We start from the raw sequence: 5,231 nt of genomic DNA on the forward strand, positions 1-5,231 counted from the left end.
AAACTACATGAAGCAAAAACTGACAGAACTGAAAGAAGAAATAGACAAATTAACAAATATAGTGGGAGATATCTCTAGTCAGTAATTAATAGAAGAACTTGATAGAAAATCAGCAAGGATACAGAAGACTTAAGCAACACTAATTGCCACTTATAGAACACTTTGTACAATTATAGCAGAATACATATTCTTTTCAAGTGTTCATAGAACACTCACCAAGATAGATGAGATCCTGAGCCATAAAATCAGCCTTAATCAATTTACAAGAATTGAAACCATATGAAGTATGTGCTCACTATAATGGAATTAAACTAGAAATAAGAAATTAAACAGAGAAACATCTGGAAAAACCCCAAACATTTGGAAATGAAACAACCCATGGACCAAAGAAAAAATCTCAAGGGAAATTAGAAAATATTCTTAACTGAATGAAAATGAAAATACACCATAATTTATGGAATGTGGTTAAAGCAGTATTTAGAGAGAAATTTATAGTATTAAATGCTTGTATTTTAAAAGAAGGATGGTTTCAAGTTGATTTTCTAACCTCATATTAAGAAACTAGTAAAGAACAAATTAAACCCAAAACAAGTAGAAGGAAGGAAATAATGAATGTGTTATTAGGGGAGTATACTCCCTAAATAAAGGAACAGAAATAATTGAAGTGGAAAACAGAAAAACAGTAGGGAAAATCAATGAAACCAAGGAATAGTTCTCTGATTAAAACTAGCCAGACAGACCATGGGGGAAAAAAGATGCAAATTACCAATACCAGGACTAAAAGGGGAGGTATCACTACAGACCGCACACACATTACAAGGACAACAAAGGAATACTACAAACAACTCTATCACACAAATTCAACAACTTTTATGAGACGGACCAATTCCTTGAAAACTACAAACTACCAAAAGTCACCCAAACTAAATTTGGGGGGAATAGAAGGTATCTATCTCAGGAGACTCTCCAGGCTTTATTCAGGACCACTGCCTGCTCCCAGTATGCTGTTTCTCCAGCCTCAGGCTGAGTTCTCATCTCCATAACTCCAGCTACCATCAAAGCTTAGTCCTGAATCTTGGTCATTGTTTCATTAGGCCACCCTTTTTGCTATAAACCTCTAATTCCATCCTTCTCCCCTTCCCAGAATATCTATATTGAGAGGAGAATTAATACAATCTTTAGGAACCTTGGACAGCTTAGGTTTTGCAGAAAAATTTGAAGAATCTGATTAGCCTCTCTTAGGAGCCCCTGTCCCCACTGCCCTCTGCCAAAACTTTCTCAGCAGCATGTATGTACTCTGTATTAGTGCACATTCAGGAAGGTTCAAAGCACTTGCCTGCTACACTCTACATGGCCAAGCCCTCTGTCAAGGGGCTGTCTTCATCCAGCAACACTCCTCAAATCAACTAGTTTTCAGTAGTATGTGGCTTTTCCCATGAGCTTTATTTCTTTTAAGGACCAACAGAGTCCTCAGAGGAACTAACTGTTATTTGCTCCAATAACTGTTGCAAGGTTAGGACCCTAAAAGTACATCTGCTCCAGCTCTTCATTGTAATTTAAGGGAGAACTCAATGTGTTTTTGTACAGCTTATGTCTGTAGATTTATGGTTTATGAATTAACATCTAGGGTCCTTCCTCTCTTGTCAGCTTTCCAGTTAGTTTTTGTTCGTTTATAAAATGGAAAACACACACATCAAAAGCATAGTTCTCAACTCTGTCTGAAAGTGATGAAGTAGTTTTTACCCATTTCTTACAGTTTTGGAGTGGTGTTCCCAAACTCACATTGCCTGTGAGGGACAAATATATACTTCCAGGCAGCATTTGCCAGCATCTTGACAGGTGTGACAAGGTGCATTCCTGGCAACATTTTGAGAGAATACAAAAGCAATGGAGTGTGCAATAGATTCAATAGTTAAGCCAAAAAGTTATAATGTTTGAACTTCCCAAGAGCCACCCCCCATAATTAACATGGATTTCTTTAAACCACCAGAGCTGGGCTTCGCTCCTCTCACACACTCCCTGGGAATGTTAACTCTCATCCAAGACCTTCCCTTAAGACCAGCAGGACATGGTGTTTATGGTCTCAACCAAACTGGACTTTTCCTCCTAGTTACATGTTGACCAACTTCTCATTGAAGTGATTCCCCGCCTTTGCAGAAACACCTGAATGCTGCCACCAACGCCTCTCTGAGCTGAGCCCTTGCCCCATCTTTGTTTCTGTTTGTTTTTCACAACCAGAATCGGCAAGGACTCACCTTGCTTTCTAAGCAAATATATAACTCCTACTCACCTCTTCCCTTTTGGCAGCAGCAGGCCCTGCTTACCATCCCCTCTTTCTTCATGCTCTGCCCCTTCTCTAAACAGGTATGTTTCTTTTGGTTCTCTTGTGTCCCTTAAGTAGCTAGGAGTATAAAAGCTAGGGCTTGGTTTTCACTTTGAAATGTTTCCCACACTTGCAGCGTGACTGTCACTAGAGGATTTATATTAGACTAAGTGAAGAAAAAAAATGGAGTGTGAGAGGAATGAAGAATGAAAAAGACTCTCCTGTGACAGATCAATTATTTTCAGATAAAATGTAATGTCATCCCATAGCTTAAAGTAACTCTGAGAACTGTAGCCAGTTGGAGTAACCAATAACATGAATGTGCTTAGTTCTTCTCCTTTAGAACACTGATTTTCAAATTTGAGTACCCATTGGAATCACCCGAGAAATTTTTAAAAATACTGATACATAGATCCCATCCACAAAGACTCTGATTTAACTTGTATGAGTTGCAGCCTGGGCACCAAGATTTAAAAAATTTCCCCAGGTGACTGTACCGTGCACCAAAGGGACTCTATCGTGTAGGAAATTTCAGCAGGATCAGAATCACCAGGAGAGTTTGATAAAATATCGATGGCTAGAGTTTCTGATTCCGTTGGTTTGGATGGAGGCCTGAGAATGTCCATGTCTAATGAATTCCCAGCTGAAGCTGATGCTGTTGTCCTGGAGGCCTTGCTTTGAGAACCGCTGCTTCAGAGCACTTTCCTTTGCATCAGAATCACTTTTCTGTGCCTAGGATTCTGTGAAAAGGCAGGCCTGCTTTAGTAGGTGTGGGATTGGACCTAAGAGTCTGCATTTCTAATATGCTCTCAGATGATACCAATGTTGCTGATCCCTGGACCATACTTTTACAGCAAAAGATTAGATTAGATAGAGTACAGGAAGTCAACTATTAAGAGTATTCATTAAATAAATATGATTCTGTGAAAGGAGAAAAAAATTTAGTACCAAAGCACCGATTTGAAGGAAGTTTTCAATAGTAATTTCAATATCATTATACAGATACATGATAAAAATTTCATGATCTTTGAGAAATTACCCCCAAAATGGATAATGTCATATAATGAGAAATTCAAAATTACCCTGAGTATTTTTAAGGCAAAAGTGTCTAATGTTCAAGAATGCCCCCTCCAGAAAAAACAGTATTGAATGAATATTTGTTTTTAACAGCTTTATTGAGATATAATTTACTCACCATAAAGCTCATCTATTTAAAGTGTACAATTCAATGGTTTTTAGTATATTTACAGAGTTGTGGAGCCATCATCCTAATCTTAGAACATTTTCATCATTCCAAATACAAACCTCATACCCATAGGTAGTCTCTCCCCATCTCCCTTACTCTCCCAGCTCTAGGCAATCACTCATTGACTTTCTATCTCTATAACTTGCCTACTCTGAACATTTCAGACAAATGGGATCACACAATATGTGGTCTTTTGTGCTTGGCTTCTTTCATTTAGCATCATGTCTGTCCTCTATTATAGAATCCTATCAGCATTATATCAATACATATATAGTTTTTTTTCTGGTGATATTTAAAAATTAATGTTCAGCTTTTACATCTTTTTTTTTCAAGTGCAAACGATCAGTCCTAACCAAGAATGTAAAAGTAAACTACTAACTCACATTTCTGCTTTTAAGTATATAATAAACAGTCTCAGATTTGACTCTGTTCTGAAAAGTAAGAAGAACACATAAAGATTCTGTTTGTGATGTAACTGGTTTGCTAACATACTGGTGGAGCTTCCCAATTTTCTTACCTGGGGTGACAAGGTTATTGGACTGTAAGTGCCTTTTGTTGAACTCGAAAATGTACAACTAGCCCCTCTAAAATATAACGCGATCTCTATTAAGGCCTGACAGTTTTCTGATGATCCACTATCAATTCAAGTAAGTTCATTTGTAAGGGAAAACCAAATGCCAAGAATCTTGAAATAATAATATAACTTTTATGGCAGTTTGTAAAAAAAAAAAAAAATCAGTGCCTGAATATTGCCTGTTAGAGTAAGAATTGGAAACACCAGGGTCATGAATAATTGTTTGGGGGGTAATTTCCACAAAAGAGTTCTAATATAACAATTTTGTTTCTGCTGACCACCTTATACTTTTTAATTTCTAGGCTTAAACTTAGGGTTAATAAGTTTTATACTCCTTTTACTCTGCAAGTGCTTATCCATTTTTACACAAATGACAAATCAGTTTCTGAAGTTTGTTTAGTACTTTCTTTCTATGCCTTGGGTGATGAGGGTCTTACGATAAGGTGGAGAGAGAACATTTGGTTCCCATCAAGTACTCATACACACGTTAAAGCAATGGCTTCAGTTTCAGGAACTCCTGAATTTTTTGAAACATCAGAATGTGACATTTCCAAATTCTAAGACAATATGCAAATACCCAAACAAAATAGCACTTTAGTGTGAGAGCTAAACCCTAGATTTAAGATGCTAGGTTTTAAAGGAAGTGACAGATATGAAAAATGACAAGAGAGAGAAAATATCGGAAAATTTTAAAGAATTTGATAAGGTCATCTTTCAAAATTAGGAATAAGCTATTTAGAAGATTTTAGGAAAAATAATAAAATCAGTAATATGTACATTTGTTTCTTCCAAATTAGAATTATTCTCACCAATCTGAGAGCTCATATCTGAAGGCATAAGAAGCTATGGGTGGTGACTAACACAAGTAAACATGGCATGATGTGGTGACCGCCCATTTTGGCTCTGTAAAATGAGAAGTTTTTACTAGACTGTTTCTTAGTCTGTTTGGGTTGAGGGGGGAGCACAAAATGCTTTGAGAAGCTTATGAAAGCCATGGATCCTCTCTCCAGAAAAGTTCAGAATTTTGCATACAATTTCCATAGATTCCAGATCCTTGAGGATGACTAATGGGTAAGGATCCCTAGAGC

The sequence above is a fragment of the Mesoplodon bidens genome (assembly GCF_964165515.1).
Source record: "Mesoplodon bidens genome assembly, chromosome: 6".
Classification (NCBI taxonomy): domain Eukaryota; kingdom Metazoa; phylum Chordata; class Mammalia; order Artiodactyla; family Ziphiidae; genus Mesoplodon; species Mesoplodon bidens.